Source organism: Euprymna scolopes, chromosome 5 (assembly GCF_053919585.1).
Source record: "Euprymna scolopes isolate OS-2025 chromosome 5, ASM5391958v1, whole genome shotgun sequence".
NCBI classification, from domain to species: Eukaryota; Metazoa; Mollusca; class Cephalopoda; order Sepiida; family Sepiolidae; genus Euprymna; species Euprymna scolopes.
This window is the reverse complement of record NC_136486.1, coordinates 58,091,374-58,114,906: the sequence shown is the minus strand read 5'-3', so window position 1 is coordinate 58,114,906 and position 23,533 is coordinate 58,091,374.

The following is a 23,533-nucleotide window of genomic DNA, read 5'->3' as shown; positions in this document are numbered from 1 at the left end:
AGACCATGGCTGATCAGTCTCCGGCCAAGGTTTAAACGTAATCGGTGGTGATTTAGCCGCAAGGGCACATCCTGTGCACGAGTCTATTCTCTCATTGATGTCCTTGTTCATATTAGGCCAGTAGACATAAATCCTGACCAAACTCTTTATACGATTTTTCCCAGGATGTCCTGTGTGAAAATCCTGTAGAATTCGTTTTTGGAGACATATAGTAAAACCTCATCGCAAAGCTAAAATACTTCCGGAACATCGCTCTTTATGGCGATCTTATTTTTTATGTCACAGATGAAGTCATCCTTGTCTGCTTCCCTTTCTATCTCCGGTAGTGACACCGGGAGTTCTCCGATTGTGTTGCCCATCATCGTTTTTATTTTTCCGTCCGAAGAGTGACAATGATGGAATCTTCAAACGGATCCCTTTTCAATTGTATCAGCCTAGATAGGCTATCCGCATGACAAATTTGATTCGAAGACAAGTACTCCAGGGTGAAATAAGAATTCAATAATAATGTACCCCATCTAAACAGTCTATTAGCCGTATATGTCGGTAAGCCTTTTTTGGAACCAAAAATCGTGAGTAACGGCTTATGATCCGTCTGCAATGTAAATTTTCTGCTGTGTAAATATCTATGAAACTTTGTCACAACAAATATAATACTCAAGGCTTCTTTAATTTGAGAGTACTGTCTTTCGGCCTTTAGTAGCGTTTTAGAGGTATGTGTGATCGATTTCCTGGTACCGTCAGGCATTAGCTCACACACCAAATGAGCTTTCGTCACACGCTACTATTATTCTCAACCTTGGATCATAGTGTGTCAAAAAAGATCTGAAGTTAACGTCGGTTTAATCTTCTCAAACACATTCTGGCATACTTTTGTCCAGTCCCAGGCTTTCTCTTTCTTCAACAGTTCATTTAGTGGGGCGCGCAAATCATGCATATTCTTGATGAAGACTTGGTAGAAATTAGCCAGGTCTAGAAAGCTTTGTAGTGCTTGCACGTTATTGGGTGCAGGCATGTTCTGTATGGCTTCCGCCCTCTCAGGATCGGGGTGTCTACCATTTCCGTCAATAATGTGACCTAAGTAACGTATTTCCTTCATCAGGAAGTCACATTTTGCTTCTTTTACTTTCAAACCCAAAAATCAATTCTTTAAAAACTTAATGTATGTGTTTTCGGTGATCATCTGTGGATTTATTTGCTATGACAATATCATCCAAGTAGGCGCAAGCGAAATCAAGGCCATCCAGCATGGTGTACATGATCTGCTGGAAAATCGCAAGTGCAACCTTCACTCTGAAAGCTAACCTTTCAAACTTGTAGAGTCCCTGTGTGTATTTATACAAAGGCATTTTGAACATTCCGCCTCAAAAGGGATCTGCAAATCTCAAATCTACCTTAGAAAATTAACCTTGTTGAATATCTACTCTGGTGTGGGGAGTGGATAGTGGTAATCTTTGAGGACTGCGTTCAGACCCGTGGAGAAATTCGCACATACACGAACATGGTTTGTTTTCTTGGTCACATATACGGCAGGGGCTTCCCAATCACTGCTGCTTACTTTCAATAGTATTCCGGCCTCTTCTAGCCGATCCTTGTAGCTGCAAATGGGACGTTTCGTTTCTTCTTGAAAACGGGCAGAGTGTTTTCTTTTAGTTCGATTCTTGCTATGGCCTTTGTACATTTTCCTAGTCCTGGTGAGAATAATGCTGGAAATTCCTCTTTTTACTCGTCCTTCAGTTGTTGCGTTCCCATAGACGAGTCTTCTACCCTTTTACAGAATTTATTCATAGGTTAGTCCCACAATTCGAATCGCTCCATCCAATCAGTACCTAACAGGTTTTCGGATGTCCTATGTACATACACTTTCACCTTTTAGTAACACAATGTAAGGTCACCGGGAGTGTGAGCTCTCCCTCAAATTTCACTTTATCGCCTGTCACAGCTCGAGATGATTTGTTCGTCTTCCGCATCGTTGATTTCCTTTGCCTTTTCCACGTCTTAAGGTTAATGATGGACAGGTCTGATCAGGAATCCAATTGTAGATGCACAATTTTATTTGCGGTGTTAACTGTGACATATTTGCGCCGGTTCTTATCCGAATCCAAGTCGGATCTAGTCTATCGAACTCTGTTCTTGACCTTGTTCTTCATGCACTGGATCGCTTTGTGTCTCTTTCTACCACATTCGTTTCAGTACTTATATTTGTAAAAACATTGACTCAATCAATGTTCCCGCAACAGCGATAGCTTGGGCTTTTAGGGGATCCGGGTCTTGTGACTGAGTGGTACTTATTAGGTGTAGCCTGAGTTTTCTTACTTCCAGCTTTGCTTTTCGGGGTGAGTATTTTTCCGATCTGAAGGTCGCCCTTCTAATGAATGTTGCGCCTGACCCATCGACGTGTCTCGAGTTGTTCCTTACGCAGACTACCCGTTGAAAATCTTCTGGAGGGTGAGACCCTCCTCAAAAGTAGGCGAAGTTTCTTAGCATTGCTCCACTCTTGACAATCCACAGTGAATAGGTCCTCATATCTCCGATAGAAAGCGTCAAAAGTCCCATCCAACTCCAGTTGTTAGTTGAATGTTTCTATAGCGTTCCATATTGTACTTCAAGAAAAAGCAAAACTGTCATCCCTGTGTTCCATTCTATTGAATATTTTTAACAATAGCTCTTCTTGTCTCTTTTGTTGAAGTAGCATTCTCTCCTCCAACGCTTGTTGCCTCTCTTGAAATTGTAATTGGAACTGTTTATCATGTTTTTTTTTTAATTCTTTAAAAATTTCCTCAGCCTTCTCCTGCTGGTCTATCTGGGCCTAGATTAGCTGTATTAATGCTGCTTTAACGTCCTCCATCTTTTAATGGCTTTTCCGAACGCACGAAAAAAATTATTTCCGTTTTTGACTGGAGAAGAAAGATAAAATAATAATAAAAAATAAAAAATAAAATATCCTTTCCTTGAGTGTCTGCGTATGAGGAGGAAGCAATATATCCCTTACTTCTTTGTATAAACCTTATAGATAACCCAATATGAGGTGGGCAAAAAATCTTTTTTACTTGCGAAACAAAAACACAAAAAATGTACTGTGATACAATACAGTTGCAAAAGAATAAAAATAATTGTGAAATTGTCTGGCAATTAACCAAAATGTCTGTTTTTGTGGGGGAAATTGTCCACACGTGGAAGAAAAAAATCATTTTAGAACTGACAGTTAATAATAGAATATTTCAGAAAATTCCACTCAATTAAAAAGTATGTCTTTTAGCTCAAGTAAAACGAAAAGAAAAAAAAGAAACATTTCTTTCTCGTTAAAGTATTGCATAAAGTTAGCAGCAAAAAAAAAACAACGGCAAAAAAACTTTTCACTTCATTTGAAAAATGTTAAAATTTGCATAAGAATAAACCGTAGACAGTTATAATTAGAAATTGTTCTCGCGTTGAAATTGGGTCAACATTTTTCTCTTTTTTTCTTTCTTCTTTCAATAATCAACCAAAAAGATTAGCTTACAATTTAGTTGATAACTTTGCCATGTGTTCGTTTTCTTTTTTTTTTGTTTTTAGGATTTTGTTTTTAGGATTTTGTTTTTAGAAGGTAGTTGCAAGCCGAATTCTTAGCTTGTAAACCCGAAATTCTTTTGAAGTCAAATTCATTCATTCTTTTCCTTTTTTTTGTGGAGTTAACCGGCGTAAGAGTCGAATCCTACGTCGCCAATTGTTATGGGGTTAAATGGTAATAAACGAAAGTGACCAAAGACTTAGGAAAACACATGTATGCACATATATTACTCTGACTGCCGGGCACCGGTACCCGATACCGGAAGTGACGTCACCAGAGGAAGTGACGTCATTAGATAGTCCATTAATCTCATGGAGGGGCGTCTATATATCAAAATATTTGACTCATATCCAGGTAACCTACATCTAAAATTTCAACTAGACCTAAAATTGACGGAGAAGTTCGGTAAAGTCTGCAAAGGTTAACTCTTTCAACTTTGACCTCTCGGCAGCCAAATTTTCGCTCCAAAACTGATTAAAAAGCTTGCTGCATGTCTGAATTACTTTTATGTAAAATTTCAAATGGTTAGACACAAAATTGGCTTAATAGTTTGCCAGAGACCGCAAAGGTAAAATATTTTGAACTTTGATCACTTAGCAGGCAAATTTTCGACCCAAAACCGATTAAAAGACTTGCCCTATTTCTGAATACACTTTATATAAAATTTTGGACCAAAAAATTGGCTGAGTAATTTGATAGAGACCGCAGAGGGCAAATTTTATTTTACTTTGCCCCCAGTTTTGACCCTTTAACATTTATTGTTTGGGGCTCAAATCAAATTAAAATGTTTGATTCACGTCCAAGTAACCTATATATAAAATTTTAAGTATCACCTTTGAATATACAAAGAAGAATAGCACACAAAGGAACAAAAAAAAGGTGAAATAGAAGTAAACCGATTTTTTTTTGTCTGATAGAACCCCGGCTATTGGTTAATGAAAACATAGCGAGGATACCAAAACATCTGATTGGTTTGCTAACAGACTTAATACAACGTGGATATAAAATACAGCGCGGTAGTAACAATTCAATGCATTAGCCTGACGCGTCCCTTCGGGGATGAAATGCGGAACATTCTGTAGCTTTTTTTGCCATATATATATTTTATAACTTACTATATATATATATATATATATATATATATATATATATATATTCATCAGATCAAATGTTACATGCCTGTGTAAATGTTTTTAGCCAATTCTGATACAGCCTTTTTAAAAACTAGACAAGAAAATGGTCCAAGTTGCTTTTCGCAAACAAATTTTTCCAACTTAATACCCATTATTTTGGTCGTATATATTGACTCGTCGTTCTCTTTTCATTCCTACCCCGCAACCCACCCTAACACCAGCATTTTTAATTTTATTTCATTTCGACTCGTTAGTCAATCCTTCTTGATAGTCCCAAGGCCATTTAAGACAATAAGTTTATTGCGCGCCTAAACGAAAACGAGGCTTACAAAATGTCTTGAATTCATTTCGTCTTTAATTTCCCACAATATGGGAAATGAAGCGTTTACCTCCGAGGAAAAAAAAAAGGTATTTGTCTTTTAAGATTATCCTCACTTTCCAAAATTTGATCTATCTTTATCATCAGTTTCCCATCGGTCTCATTAGCAGCTGATTTGTACGACAATTCACATTCTTTATGGCCTGGCCTTAGCTAATAGGTTTCTGGCTGGCTTCTGTCGACGATTATTGCTTTCTCCCCTATGTCATTAGGAACCTCGTCATCATTGTCGTCGTTGTTGTTGTCGTCGTCGTCGTCATAATCATCGACGGCGTCAATGTCCTTCACAGAGTTAGAAATGTTTTTCTACGAGATGCTTAAATTCAGATATTTCTACTCCTTTCACATGATGTTCCTATCTATTGTGTACTTAAATCGTATGTATCTAACGACATTGGTTTATATGTACTTGTGTCAGCATATCTATTTTTCTGTCTGTGTGTATATCTGCCTATCTATCTACATAGATACATGATTAGAACTATCTATCTATTTATGCCAATTTGTTTGCTGTCTGTCTTCGCTGGCAAGGAACATTGGATTTCATTGGAATTTGGGTGGCAATAAGCCTCCCCAGCGTCCCAGTCCCCTCCGCGCTTATCCAGTGGAGGTCTGGTAAGTGCTTTCAATCCTCCTTGACCCTTCGACTATTTGGTGTAGCGCCAGCCGATGCCGGCACTACAATATTTTTTTGTCTGTTTTATCTCTACTACATACCTATCCCAATGGATATTGTCGCAGACATAACAAGTAAGACATTTTACCTAATACAACTGAATATATATATATATATATATATATATATATATATATATATATATATATGTGTGTGTGTGTGTGTGTGTGTGTGTACTTGTTGATTTGTAAATCGCCACTTGTTCTCGTCTTCTTTTACAAACAACGACTATATTTCATTCCTCGCATTGTAATAGCCTTCTAAATCTTTACTGCATTTTTTTCTGTTTTATCCTTTTTTTTGGGGGGGGGGGGAGGAGAATGATGGGAAGGGGAGGTAGTCTACAACTTCGCAGCTTCAGTTTTCTTGATTTCATTTTTGTTTTACTCCTGTCGCATAAAGTTCCGCATTCGATTGTTTTCTTTAAAATTTCAGCTGTGCTAAGCATTACTTGCACAGTCTGAGCCTTCCCATTGATTCTGCTTTCTCCTCGTCTTATTTCCAAGTTGTTCGGGATTGTTTCTAATACTCGTACAGTTGTTTGTATTATGTTGATTTTCTTCAGGTTCTATATTCCTTTTAGTTCTCTGACAAGTTCCGCATATTTGTTTCGTTTATCTGTCTAATCATCTCCTGGTCTGCTGGGATGGCAAAATCTACAATTTGACAGATTCTTTCTTTCCGGTTAATTATTATAACGCCAGGTCTTCTAGCTGGGATGGATTTATCTGTTTGTATCTCTATATCACAAGGAGTTTTTGATTTTCAGTCTCTGGCTTGTGTTTAACGCATTTGTCTGCATGTTCGAGATACAATAGTCTACAGAGATTCCAGTGCACTGTCTTTCCTATGCGTTCGTGTCTTTATATTCTTTTCAGGCTATTTTGCAGCATTCGCGTATTAAATGGTTTACTGTCCAAAACGTCCACAGTTACTGCTTTCCCGTATTTTATCTATTTTAGCTTTAATGTGGTTCATTCTTATCGTATTGGTCAGTGTAGCTGTCAGTAGAGATTCTGTTGCTCTGTTCACGTTTCCAGGTGTTCACCTGATTTTTTTCTTTTGTAATTTCTATGGATCGGCATGTAGTGCTCTCTCTTCCCACTTTCTTTTTCTTCCATTTTTCTTTCTGTTTCATATCTTGTATTGTTCTTCCTGGCGGTGTCTCTGGCTGCGGTTATCAATCTTTATGTGTTCTGGCTCATGTAATTTTGGGCTAATTTGCTACATCCGCTTATTATGTGGTTTATCGTTTCGTCTTTTTGTTCACAGAGTTTACATTCATTGTTTTCCTGTGTTTTTATCTATTTTGGCTTTAATGTGGTTCATTCTAATAGCGTTATTCTGTGCATTTGTCAGTAGGGATTCTTTTTCTCTGTACATGTGTCCTTTCCTTAGCTCTGTTCAGGTGTTTACGTGATTCTCTTCTTTTGACATTCATATGAATCGTCTTTTTTTCCAGTTGTTCTTTTCTTTTATTTTTGTTTCTGGGTTCATCATTTCTTATTTTTTTTTTCTTGATAGCGTCTCTGGCTGCGGTGATCAATCTTTATTCTGGTTCTGGCTCATGTACTTTTCAAAATTTTTTTAAATATTTTCTCTAGAGTCTTCTATATTTATTAGTGTTTCTCTCCCTTCGTTCCTTTTCATATAGAGTTGGTTGGTATCGTCTTTTGTGTGTATGTATCGTCATTAGTTTTCTAGTTCTATGAGCAAAATGGCTGACTTCCTCTTTGGTCCAGCCTATGGATAGTCTAGATTATCTTATTGGCGATTCCGCCTAGGCGTTTATTTCTTTAATTAAATTTCTACTGTATAGTTTTGTTTCTAAGAGTTTTCTTGTTCTTTTCAAGTAATATGTTCTAATGTTCTGTTTCATTTCTTTAGATTTGATGGTGTTTGTTTCTAGGATACCAGCATATTTGTATGTGTCATCCTCACCAAACACCATCATCTTCTTCTGTTTGGGCAGTTCAATACCCTCTGGTGTTTCTATTATTATTACTCACTAGGAGCATCCACACTCTTAAAAACAACTTGTAGTGTTCCCCGGAGTGTGAGTGACAACAAGTCTCCCCAGATTTCCAGTACTCTCCACCTCTTTCGATAACCTCTGCAAAAGAATTTGCGTTATCGAACCAGTTATTTACCATTGATGTCTGGTTGGCGGCGACTATTGGTCTTCACTGAAATTTGGATGGAAATATGCCTCCCCAAGGTCCCAGCCCTCTTTGCACTCACCCAGCGTAGTTTTGGCTAGTGTTTCTCTCTTTGGTCTTTCTATCCACCTTGACTCTCGTAATTTGGTATGGTGCCCGTTTATGGTACCACTCACAGTATGAATGTGTGTGCATATATATATGTATATATTCAAGCAAACATTGTTAAATTCAACGGAGATACTTTATGATACTTTTTTCTTTTTTTGATTTTCCGTATAATCTATATAATTTATCACCTTACTATAAATAATATTGCATTCGAGAAAAGCAGCAATGTGTTAAAATGTCATGCGTAGTGCGTAATGGACGGACTTTGCCAATAGTGCCCACGAACTTGCTGATTTTAATACTCTAATTTTGAATCGAATTATATTTGAATTGACTTCCCATCGACTTTATATATTTTAACTTACCATCACCTAACGTGGTTTACTTTTCACTTTTTTAACTTTCATTGTCGCTCCTTCTCACTTTTACTTCCTCACCACCTGAAAATGATTCGTAGGCGAATCGAAAGTGCTCGTGACAGTAACAATTATGGAACCTTTCATTAATATTTTCTATTTTGATATAAAAAGAGTATACAGAAAATCGAAAAAAAAAAGAATAATAATAAAGCAAAGTATCTCCGTTGCATTTAATAATGTTTGCTTCAATGAAAAAATACTGCCGAAATATACCAATTTCAAATTTATATATATATATATATATATATATATATATATATATATATATATATGACTACGTAAGTGATCATTATTAGCTTAACCTTTATTAACCTTCACAGTAACGCAAAGGTTCAATGCTTTAATTTCGATAAAAATTAAATGAATTAAATAAAAACAATCAATAATAAAATTAAAGAAACAATATACATAAATATATGTAGAAAATAATAATGATAGAAATAATAGAGTACATAGTAAATTAATATATAAATTAATGTATTACCCCTGTTATTTTCTGTTTGGCAGCTGACTTAATTCCGTCTTCTTGTTCCGTTGTCACAGCATTTTTATGTTATTACGACATTCTTTTAGTTTATTTCTTTTTGCAAAAGAGATATTTATTCACGAAATTATCAAAGACATTTAACATTCTGAGTATATTGCACCAGAATTCCATATTTACTGATTTGTATAAGTGAATGATTTTGCCAGATAAATAGATATCCGAGGATATAACAAGACTTAGTTCGTCTATCACGTCACAGTCACTTCAATATATCGGTATTCTACTTTGCTTACCACTTTCCCCCCCTCTCTCTCTCTCTCTCTCTCTCACACACACACACACTAGCGACCAAAAACCTGGGGCAGTTTAGTTTTGTTTTTCAATTTTTCCAGAACATTCGGGGTGGGTTTATTACAACTAAACTTACACAAAGTTAACATATCTCTTATATTGATACACTGCATTAATTACACTTCATTATAACTTTTTTCTATCCTTTATAATGAAGTGTAATTAATGCAGAGTATCAACATCAGTAATATATTAAATGCGTGTAAGTTTAGTTGTAATTCCCCCCCCCCGAATGTTCTGGAGTAATTGAAAAAAAAAAAAAAAATACTAAACAGTCCAAATTTTTGGCCGCTAGTGTATATTTAATTATTTTTAAAATTTTATTTTAATAGCCAGTATCTTTATAGCCAATTAAAATTAAAAAAACAAAATTACAAATACACCAAGCCTCAAAGGAAAAGAAAAGGAAAAGAAAACAACAACAATTGCTCCTGACGATAATCGGATGCATTGATAGAAAACGCTTGAGAATAATTATAGTCGAACAACAACTTTTGGGCGCTATTCTATATAAAAAGGCTGTCGAAATTAAAAAGACCGCTCGACAAATCGAAAAGATATCCAGAAAGATCGGAAAAAGGAATAACTCTGTCGTGTTCAATCAGACGTGTCTAAATACTGACTTGTGGCCAAAATATACGAACACACACACTCAGATATATATATATATATATATATATATATATATATATATATATATATATATATATATATATATATATATATACTAACTCAGTATAGGGATATCCAATGTTTTTAAACGGAGGGGAGAACATCGCTGACATTTTATAATATTTTTGCTTATTATCTTTACTTTTTAGTAAAACTGGTTCTCCAAAAGCTCACTATTCTAATCACTTTTAGAACAAAAATAAAAATCACCACATTATTTTTACACATTTCCATATTTACATCTTCTCCTGAATAGTTTTATGTTTTCTATAAGAGCTCTGTGGGCTGGAATAAAGGTTTCGCCGGGCCGGATCAGGACTACAGACCGCAGTTTCGTGATCCCTGACTTAATAGACTAGAAAAATTTTGGCATTAGTATTTTGTAATCATTCTCTGAAAAAAAAAACAACATCGAGAATATTTATCTTTGTGCAATTATGTTTCAGGAATTTTTATCATCTCATCTTCAGCTCAAAAGTTATTTATTAATTTGTTATAGACAAAAATTCATTAGAAATTGCCAAATAATTACAAAACGCAAAATCAAAATAAGGTCCAGAAATATTTATTTCTCCTTTGTTAGCTATAGTAGGTTAAAATGATTAGATTCCAAAAAAAGTAATATCGAATTATTCTTGTGATTATTATGATTTAAAAACATATGAGCTAGGTCATGTTAGTATCACCGACGTTCAATAATAGATCTTACTTTAACGATGTAAAAATTAATAGCCTGTAAATATGTAATGAGTTTCATCATTAAAACATGTATGAATACAGAAAGAACAAAGATTGAGATTCTTCCAAATAACCGACACAAAACACAGACGGAAACAAACAAACACTAATTAAAAACTTCACACTCAGGGGAGATAACTGGAACTAAATTTATGCCAAATAATCTTTACTGAATTTATCATCAGCATCATCAACATCATCTCCATCTTCATGAAAATACTCTTCATCGAATTTATGCTGTTCAGCTACATGATGATGATGATGATGATGATGATGATGATGATGATGATGATGATGATGGACAGCAATGGAATCACATAAACGCCAACTTCATTTGCTGTAATATTTCTTATAGTTGTAACAGGTAAGAAAAAAAACAAAAAAACACGAAAATAAGAAGACGAGATACTTAGCGTGTGAACACAACAGATTTAATATACTAACTTGACTTACAGTGAAAAAAAAAATTAATAACAAAAATCCAAAGAAGAAAATAAAATAAGAAAGGATGTGATTGACGTTTCTCCGAGGCAGTAAATCTTTCATCATCCTCTTCAGTTAACAACCCGATCATGACTCAAACTCTAAGTGATGATCGCGCCAGTTATTACACGCACGCACACACACACACACACACACACACACACACACACACACACACACACACACACACACACACACACACACACACACGCATGCGCGTATTCGCTATTTGTATCACACTAAGCTTGTTATTTAAAACAATATATAGGGTGTCTTGGGAAACGGATGTTTTTTTAATAAATGTTAAACGGTATTTTAAGCAGGTTTAAAGACTACGTCCCTCACCTTCTATACCTTAATCAAGGAGAGCAGGGCGCGTTCTAAAAAGATCCGTTTCACGTGACTCACGCTATATATATATATATATATATATATATATATATATATATACATATATCTCATATATATATATATATATATATATATAAGATATATAGATATATAGATAATGCTTACTTCAATGATATATATATATATAATTATATATATATATAGAGAGAGAGACATATATATAGACAACATAGACATATATATATATATATATATATATATATATATATATAGACACATACACACACGCACACACACATATATATATGGATAAATATATATAATATATAATATATATATATATAGACATATATATATGCATATATATATGCATATATATATAGACAAACACATATATATATGGATAAAAGTATATACACACACACACATATATATATATATATATGTATGTGTGTGTGTGTGTGTGTGTGTGTTCATCAACGTTTCGCGCCTTTCGTGTTTTTATTTCGGGACTTCTGGAAATCCTTTAAAATAAAATAACTTGATCTGTTCCTTATTATTTCTCTATTTTTTGGAAATACTATTTCTATTATTCTCATCACACACACACACACACACACACACACACACACACACACACACACACACACACACACACACACGCACACACACACACACACACACACATATATATATATTGATAATTATATATATATAACTATATATATATATTTATGAAACTCTGTGGAACTTGCTTGTTTGTTTGATTGCTTGCTTTCATCCTGTCTTCGAGAGAGCGATTATACCTTTTAAAAAAGGGATGACAGGTGAATTTACATACATATATACCCTATGCTACCCGTGACCCGTTAGGTCAGTATATGTTATATATCATGGCATAGTGAGTATACAAAATTAATATACAAACATTACACTCGTAACAATTATGTACATGGATCTAACAAAAACATTCGTATATTAAAATAAAAAAAAATAAAACAAAAACTTTGATGGATTTTTCTATACTACCCGTGAGCCGTTCGGTGAATATATGTAATAGCTAGCTATGGGATAGTGAGTATAATAATTATGCCAAAAATATGTGTGCGGATAACAATGGCCACCACTTTTAGCATAAGGAATTACAGTGCTTAATACCCGAAAAACTACTTATTTGAGGAAATTTTCATTGCGATATTCGTTTTCAGCATACGAAAAAACCTTATAAAAGTTGTCATCTTAAAGGAAAATGATAAAATGGAAATCAAGTAAAAATGTACCAAAACTTTTATTTTATATTTGCTTAAAATATGCTACATTATATACAGTGTTGATCATCCGTACTTGAAAATTTGTCTGACGTCACTTCTGCAGAATGGCTTTGTAAACAAAGAAAGCCAGTTCATAAGTCACTTATCATAAGTCAACGGCTATAACTTTTGCCCGTTTTATTAGGCTAAAAGGCTATTGTTTACCTAATCTTCAAAGTAATAATACAAATTGGCAGGTAATTGTAACGTCTTTAAACAGCCAATAACGAAATCTAATGCAATAAAAACTGATTAAAATAGTTTAAATCGTAAAAACAAACTAAAACATAACTAAAACAAACTAAAACATAAGAAAAGTAACTGCGTTTGGTTCCAGCTACAGTGAGAAATATATAGATACATAGATTTTTACGTTTATAATAAAAAAATATGGTAATGCACTGTTATATTATAAATTTCACCTGTCCATGTAAATGTATGTATGTATGTATGTATGTATGTATGTATGCGTAAAAATTTCGACAGAGGCAACGGATTTTCACGCGATCGGCATCATTTTGAAGCGCGACCCTTCGGACGACAAATATCGAAACATTAGCTAAAAATATTAATTTCTTCACCTCTAATTGGGCACTTTTCTACAGGGAGGGGTCGCTTTTTTTCGCCGATATTTTCGAAAGTCATCCCCTCTTTTCGATTGACTATCCTTAATTTAAACCTGTTGGTGTCTTTTACATCAAAACACAGATATAACTGTTATAACAAATACTATGAACTGCATTTTAAATAAATTGTAATCAAACAAAAAACAGTTCATATATATATATATATATATATATATATATATATATATGTATAAACAGTTCATAAATATTTTTTAAACAAAATCTTGTAGGAAAAAAACAGTCATAAACATTTTTATAACAATTATATTTTTATGTTTGATGTAAAAAACAAAACAAATACCAACATCTCTTATATTGATTAAAAAATGGTTCATGAACATATTTTTTATTATAAAGGTTATAATTTTGTCATGAAAGTTAAAATAAAATAAAAGTTTGAATAAAGCTTCGGTAAATTTTTACTTACTTTCTACTATATCATTTTCCTTTTAAAATGATGACCCCTTATATGTTTTCGGGTATGCTGAAAACGAATATCGCACTTAAATCTTCCGCAAGTAAGTTGTTTTCAGGATATTAAGCAATGTAATTCCTTATATTAAAAGTGGTGACCGTTGTTGTAAGCGCAAGAGCGTGCAAAAAATATGCGATATGTTGATCGAAGTGGTCCCGATCTTTATAGGCCGCCCATTCGTCCGATAAAATTCGTGTCCCCGGTAGCATCCACAACTTTATTATTGGGACCATCGTACGTGGTTCAAACCTATGTAATATTACCAGAATTGACAGCAGAGATCGGGACACGTTATTCCCGATAATTAATTCGTGGATTCTACCGGGGACACGAATTTTATCGGATGGTTTTGAACTACTTCTATCATGGAAATTATTAACATGACGAAATTATTCATGAAGGAAATTTCGTTGACCCGATTGACCTCTCCATACACATGCAAACCATAGAAAGTCTGTGGTCCCATTGTAAGAATATGAGAAAAGTTGGAAACAGAAACTTTTAGAACGCATATGGTAGAATTATTGTGGCGAAGAAGAGAAAAGGAGGAAGTGTTTTCTCGTAAAATCAAAATCATTCACCAACAATATTTGTTTTAAAAAATCATATTGTTTAAAACGATGAAAATTTCTATTTATATTGTTTAAAATAAAAATCAAGTTTTATATGCAGTATAACTCCGCTTCGTTCAAATTAGAGGATGCTGTTCAAGTTTCGTGATAAAAAAATTTACAGTTAGTGTAAATTAATTATCAGTAGCTAATCTGCAATAATTACATAGTACCAATATTAACATTTCTGCGCAATATCTAACTAAGCCATGTAAACAGTTTTACTGCAACTCCGCACCAAATATGCTAATACAATTTCAATGACGAGACAGTTCAAGTTTAGAGAAAGTCCAGGTTTAGAAGAAGTTCAAATGAGAGGAAGTCCAAATGAGAGGAAGTTCAACTTTAGAGGAAGTTCAAATTAAAGGAGTTTTACCGTGGCTACCGAGAAAGAAGGCTGATGCATATGACAGCGTAACGTCACTTCCTAATTAAGTTGTAGGTATAGACAGCTTCCGGTATTCAACCACGTGGTCATGCTAACAGGCATAAAAATATGTCTACCAATATGTGTTACCGATTGTCCATGTATGTTTTAAAGAAAAAAACAATTCTCAATTCGGAAAATAATTATTTAATTGCATATTTGGGATAATTTTAATCGAAATATCGTAAGTGAATCCGTGTTTGAACTGGGTTTGTATTAGTGTACACATAGATTCGAAAAAGTTGTCAAAAAACAAATATATAAAAAATAAATGTCATCAAAAGCAAGATAAGTTACTTTACAAACTGGATATATTTTTCGTATTTTTATTCAATGAAACATGTTTATTCAGTTCGAAAAACATACGGTGTTTACCGATGTTTTGGAAAATTCAAAATCGCCCGACTCTCTCTTTAACAGGGTAAGTTTGGGGAAAGGTGCTATAAATATAAAACTAGACAAAATACTGTTAGAAACTCGCTCAATATATATTACCGTGACATAGGTTGACATATATTCAGTGTTTTTTTTTAATAATATTTTTTCTAGTTTATTATTTATAACACCTTTTCCTGAACTTATCGTGTTAAAGAGAGAGTCGGGCACCATTTTGAATTTTCCAATATATCGGTAAACAATGTATGTTTTTCGAGCTGAATAAACATGTTACATTGAATAAAAACACGAAAAATATACCCAGTTTTGTAGAAAAGTAACTTATCTTGCTTTTGATAACATTTATTTGTTATATATTTATTTTTTGACAACTTTTTCGAATCTATGTGTACAGTAATACAAACCTAAAATTTAATTTAACTTGAAAATAATATTTAAAATACACGTGCGTACACTGCACAAGCACCCTTATTATTATCATAATAATAATAGTAATAATAATAAAAAAATACTGGTGTAGATGACATCGACTGGCGCCACACCACACCAACTAACTGTGAAGTGTCAGGCAGGATGGAAAGACTGAGGTAATAGAGTACTGACCAAATCTCCACTGGAAGTGTGCAGTTCAAATCTGGTACCTTGGAGAGGCATTTTGTCACCTAAACCCCAGGAAACACCAATGCCCGATGCCAACGAGAAATCAGTGACAACGTCTGCACATAACATTTGCACAAGTGGTCAAAAGGTGGAGAACACTGGAAATCTGGGGAGACTTGTCATTTGGTCTCCAGGGAACACCACATGTTACTGCCAGTGAGCAATCAATGATGATGGCTTGTGAGACAACTAATACGCTACGCATTTTGATGAAAAACATGGGGGAAAATGGACATAGAAGAACAGAAAACCAAAACTTTAAATATAATTTCTGTATTTAAAGTAATAGTTATTTAAATATTTCCAAAAAATATTTCTTTTAAAACTCATCCTAGATGTTTTTTATGTTACCTTGTTTTTAAACTTGTTTTTCTTGTTTTATTTATGTATTTGTCTGTATTCTCCTGTCTTTTTCGTCATCCCCCCATGCTACAAAGTAAACGATAAAAACAAACAAAATGCCGGAAACTAACGATTAAAAAAAAAACAAAATGCCGGAAATTATTCTCTAATAGAGTAGATAAACTTAGGACTTTATTTAAGTAGTATACTTAATATATACTATTACTTCAAGCTTGCCTGTATTGAAAATGCTTGCTTCTTGGCTAGCCAATCAAACCATCTAATATAGTTAGCCTTATTTTCAAGTACATTCGAAATATAATACAGTGCCATTAGCAAAGAAAACGTTACCTATGAAAACGAACCTCCTAAAGTAAAACCTTGAATAATTATCTAAACTCGAATGTAAATTAATATTAAGCCGACTTTACAAATTGACAATAGTTAATTATTGGATTTTAATTATAAGGTGAAACGCTAATGATTCAAACTCGATAGATAACGACAAACTTCGACCCATTATTATGGGAGGGGAGATTATCATCAAGTGTCCTGAATTGTTAACTTAGCACGGGGCTTACTACTTAGATATAAATAAGTCACTTGTACCCATTCCCCTCCTCCCACTTTTTTTTTTTAAATGGAGAACAAAAGAAAACAAGGTAACATAAAAAACATTTATAGAATAAAAGTCGTTCCGTTCGGATGTGTAAAATATTTAATTTACATTTTTTTTTTTATTGTTAAAAAGTTCTAACTTTTTTTTTTTTTTTTTATAAAGTCCGAAGTTTATCTACTCTAATAGAGAATAATTTCCGGCATTTAGAAAAATAAAAATGTATGAATCTATTTAAACATAAATAAAATAAGAAAGAAGACGTAAATTGTCAATTAAAAAAAGGAGATTTTTATGGCATTCGTTTTTATTTCTTTATGCATGCAGCATGTTTTTAAACTCATCGTAAACGAAAAGTCGTAAACTGGAACTTATAAAGCAGAAGCGGATGGACGGTTTCAACGCCTACGCAAGACAATTTCAGATTTATATTATAACTAGCGAGGGGTACCCGGCGTTGCCCGGGTGTTTGGAGGTGTGTGTGGAAACTCCGGGGGGGGGTTAAAAAAAGGTAAGTATGAGGATCGAACCCGAACCGTTAAGGCAAAGTTGTAAATTAAAGTGTGAAAAAAAACCCAAACAAAACAAAAAACGTGCGACGTTAACCATTGACCCACCGCGAGATGCTAACGGAAACACGTTTGAATCTATTTAATTACTTGGATTTGGCAGGTGCCCGTTTTAATGAGTTAATGAGGTCAAGTTTGACTGCGGGATAGTATTTCATTTACTGCGGGACGCTTTTTGTAATTTTTATTTTTCCCAAGATGTTATAGGAAAAAGACTAACCCACATGCGGCGAGCGACAAATGTTGAATATCTATCTTCCCGAAATCGAGCAAATTTAATAGACAGGCGAGCTTCGTTGTTAACTGTGAGATATTACGATTTATATGTGATATAATAAGTTTTAAAAAGTTGTGAACCGACCGACCGCTTCTCTGAAAAAAGCCTTTTGTAGACATACAGAAAAAGCGAACACACATACATACATATATACATTTTCGATTTTATATATATATATATATATATATATATATATATATATATATGTGTGTGTGTGTGTGTGTGTGTATGTGTGTGTAAATATATATGGACGTGGCGCAGAAGCTACGGAATAAGAGTGGAGAGTTGTAAGTTTTAGTTTCGATCCTACCTAATGGCACCCAAGTCACACACACACACACACACACACACACACACACACACACACACACACACACACACACACACACACACACACACGCACACACACACACATATATATATATGTATATATATATATATATGTATATACATAAGGAACTTTGTGTCTGTGCCTGAGTTACCTCCCTATAAACTCCTAAACGGCTTGATCAATTTTTTGAAATTTAACACAAATGTACTTTATGTGCCTGACAATGTTCTTAGATGGGTTTTGTATCGGAATGTCTTCAATAATCGATAATCGATAATCGAAATGATTCGATGAAAGGATGGACGGCTAATTTGAACAAAAGTTAACAACTTATACAGCCTAACATCGCAAGTGTATTTTACAAGTTTTATTACAACACAAACAGAAAGGTCCAACATATAAACTCAATAGTAAGTTATTTCACATGAAAGGGTTGCGTTCAAAATGAGTGTTTTTGTTAAGAACACAATTGAACGATGATACTTGTCTATTTCATTTTTAACTTTTATTCAGGCCATTATCACCGCACCAGTGGAAAGGCCCGGCAAATGAAATCAACAGTAGGCTCGTTGATATGACAGGTGCGCGCTAGAAATGAATGTTTCTTTTTCAAAGGTAATTGAATAATTATGCTTTACTTTTTGAATTTTAAACTTTAATTCAACAATTACATAACAATAATTTTGTAAAACCAACAGTAGGTTCTCTTCAGTGCAATGTACATTATAATGTACTGTGGGTTATGTCACTGCTTATGGGGGGCCTTTAAAACTACCTCCCGGTAAAATATGGGGAAGGGGTCATTTACTGGAATAGGTGATTAATCGATTCAACAGTAAACTGATTTCAAAGATGACAATAAAATATTTAAAGGTGAAACATTCGTTGATCCTCATTCAATTCCGTGACGTTGGTATCCCTTCTAGCATATATATATATATATATATATATATATATATATCCCTTGTAGCATATATATATATATATATATATATATATATATATATATATATATATATATATATATATATATACTAGCAGTTCAGCCCGTCGTTGCTCGGGCCCTATGTACTGTTCATAACTTATGTGCATATGTATGTATATATATATTATATATATATATATATATATATATATATATATATATATATATATATATATATATATATATATATATATATACTAAAAGTTTGTCTAGGTAATCTACATTTAAAATTTCAAGTGTTTAGACTCAAAATTGGCGGAGGAGTTTGGTAGAGTCTTTGATCTCTTGGCAGCCAAAGTACCGCCCAAAAACTGATTAAAAGCTAGTTGCATGGCTGAATGGTTTGCTGAAGACCACAAAGGTTAAATCTTTTGAATTTCGACACCTTGCCAGCTAAATTTTCGGCCAAAGCCGATTAAAAAGCTTGCTCTATGTCTCAAATCAAATTAAAAAGTTTGATCCATGTCCACGTTAAAAAAAGAAGAAAAAAAGAAAGAAAACAACATACTGAGGACGAAGTTTAGCTCCGAAATATATTTTTGTTATAAATTTCAAGCAAGTAAAATATTTGTTTATTTTCCTAATATTACGTTGTGATTTGGCTTTCAGGCGCACTCGATGCGTATTATATTTTATTTTATATTTTGTGTCTGAAAGCTATAACAATGCAGTCTTGTAGACAAATACTGTTAGAGACGACAATGGAAAAACATAATGATTGCCATTATTCAATTGAGAACCACATCCCCTTATCTAAAAACCTATAAGATATTTACTGATACTAGCAGGACCCGTGGAAATTCCACGGTAGTTAAAATCTTTTAAAAAACATCAGTAAGAAATTCCTCATTGTTATATTACAAAAATGAACGTATGGAAGCAAGTAGAACAAAGAACTTTAGTTTAAACTTTTATTGAATGTCAATGCGATCGTAACTGATGCTGTTGATATTGTCAGGAAGTGCTGGTGATGATTAAGGCGGTGACAGGGACGTCGATCAGCTGTTTGGAGTTAGATTAAGATATTTACTGATATTTACTCGGGAGTCAAAATAATAATAATAAAAAAATTCTCTTGCCATAGCCATAGTTATAATACGCATTTAAGTCCAATTTGCTACATAGTTTGATGATTTGAGAAGGGCCATTAAAGTGGCATTATGTAAAATTTCGAATATTTCTGATTTACATGAAAGAGTTACTTTAAATAATAATAATAATAATAAAAATAATAATAATAATAATAATAATAATAATAATAATAATAATAATAATAATAATGTGTACAGAATAATAACGCTGATCCATCGGTTCAAGTCAGATCACCGAAGTTAAGCAACGTTAAACCTAATCAGTACTAAAATGGGTGATCAGGTACTGCATGTGATCTCTGCTTATCTCTTATAAGGGGGCACAATTGTTAAGAGTTCATCAGAGTACATTCTATTAGAGTACTTGGTAAACAGGCGCAGGGATGTAAGAGTATGGCGATGGAAAAAAGGTTGAAGCGTAACCGATAATGTGGGATTATTAGACTGGAGACCCTTTTTAGACTCTTTCTAAAATGGGAAGAGTAATAGTAGATACACTAATCAAGCTATGGCAGCAATATCATATACAGGGGCGAATAGTGTTTTCTTTTTATTGATATATAGGATATTCTCAGGTTGTGCGTAATTTGCTGGCAACTTATGTAAATTTTATATAAATCAGAGCAGCAAGGACCCATGCTTTCGAATAAAGTTTAAGGTGCGACTAGATGGAAGTGGTTGAGATCAGAATTTTTTGCAAATAATTAACTGGGAAATGAAGTGAAGGACGAATTGAACTGATTTATTGATTTTTTTCGTATCCTTCACGTTTATTTAAACCCATTACTATGTTAGTGTGGAGATGGAAAATAAAACCTCACAAATAAACAAAACTAAAAAATATATATTCACAAATACACTATTCTACGCGCAGATATGTATACATTCCAAAACGTAGTTCCATGGTATGTGTGCTTGCAAATTAGGTATGTGCAATATATATATATATATATATATATATATATATATATATATATATATATATATATATATATATATATATATATAACTGAACGTCTATGTGTGTGTGTGTGTGTGTGTGTGTGTGTGTGTCTGGTCACGAATAGGCTCCTATATGGTTGACTATTTAAAAAAAACTGATTACATATAGTGATAGAAGACGTACCTAGGTTCAAGAATGTGTATGTTATATCTGGCAGAACGGTGGTTCATAAAAATTGTGGGGTCGGCGTTCGCGCCTAGCCCCAAAGTATCGAAATAAAAAATGAAAAAAAAAACAAAACACGTTTACAAGGGGTTTGATCTAGATATACATAAGAATACTTTGAAAAGTATGTTTCAATATGAATAGGGATGGTATAATAAAATTGTAGGGTCTGCGTCCGCGCCCGTACTCCATTGAAATATGTCACAAACTTTAACAAAGACTTTTCATATCTATCTGCGTAAGTATACTTTGATAATTATGTTTCAGTTTGACAAAATATGGTATAATAGAATTATTGGCCGTTCGTTCGCGCCTGACCTCCATAGAATGTAAATATGTCACAAAGTTTAACAAGGTTTTTTAAAAGGGGTGAAGGTCCACAATAACACCTTAACTTTAATCTTAATTCACGTTAGCTTTTTTTTTTTGAGTTGAATCATATTGTGTCGAACAAATTCACTTCATAAATTCACGTTCTTATTAAAGTGAAAGCACCCCCAAAGTCGGAACTTTAGACTATTCTCGACACAAATTTTGCATAACTCTGTGTTTTTCCTTCTCCACTTGCACGTGGCACGCTTTCGAAAATAGATAAATAGATAAATAATAAAAAATAAGAACGTTACTTGTTATCCTGTCAAAAGAAGGAAACATCCTACTCACGTGATTACGTGTCTTTTTAAAAACATTTACATAACCTTTTTATTTTTATTTATATATCTGTTTAAGCTTTTTTTTGTCAGTGTACTAGAGGGAATTCAGTTGATTACAACCCCTTCTGCGTGTTCATTACATTACAATAGTACAACCCTGAATCGGACGGCGCAATACTATACCGATCAATACTGTAAAACTGAAACGAAGCTGTACTGAAAATGGCGCCATTTTCTTCTTATTCATATTTACATCGATTCTTTGCCGTAAAAAGCTAAAGTAATTACGAGTTTACTTTTTTGATATCCCATATGCTGTTTCGGATTATTTTACTAAAGTAAGTAAAGCTTCATTATTTTTCAAAACTGTTTTTGTTTCTTTGTTTTTCGATATTTCTTCGTTATTATTTAGTAAGAGTGTTTAGCAGAAAAGCCAACAAACGACTACCCGAAAAATAAATATACAAGAAATAAATGTTACCATAGTCAATAAAAGTTCAGTTCATGTTTTTTTTGTTTAATGAATCTTTATATAACCTACACATGCAATAATCGAATATTCAAAATTAACGGAAAACATTAAAATATGTTTATAAATATTCCTTACGTTTACGGAACTCTCTTAAATTGTTAACACAGAATGCTCAGGTGCCCCTCCTTCAAATTGAAAACGGGGGGGTCTCCATTTCAAAGTCGTTGCCATTTATGTTTTTTAAACCGATTCGTGAATTAAAAAAAATTTTTTTTTTACAAACTACTTAAAAATACAGACCAATGAACTTTTCTCACATAAAAGTAACTTTTATTGACTATGGTAACATTTATTTCTTGTATGTTTATATTATTATATATATAACATTTCTCTTTGTAAGGAAACATCATTTTGTTTGTCACTCTTGGCTACGAATGTTGTATATAAGTTGATATAAAAATATATTTTCGCAATAATTATCTTTACTTTCATCATATTTTTCTTAGGGTAAAATGTTTCAGTATCAACACGGATCTCTTTACAACCCCCGCCTTTTCATAACATATCATACTTTCATCAATCAAAGTCAATTTTCTGTAGGCTGTTTTTGAACCCAGTCAACGACGGGTACTTTTGCTATTATATATATATATATATATATATATATATATATGATTAGTTTTTTTGGAAAAAGAATTCCAGCAGAGTGCTCAATTAAAAGGAAAATCCAAATTTTAAGAGCGTACTTATATTTTGTGTACAGAAAGTTGTTAGTTGAGACAGGTCATTGGTACCGTCGGTTTCAAGCCCGATAATAAGGCCCGTTTAAGGTATCCTTATCGAGCTCTCTTCAGCCAAGACGAATATTGGCTGAAGAGAGCTCGATAAGGATACCTTAAACGGGCCTTATTATCGGGCTTGAAACCGACGGTACCAATGACCTGTCTCAACTAACAACTTTCTGTACACAAAATAAAAATATATATATATATATATATATATATATATATATATA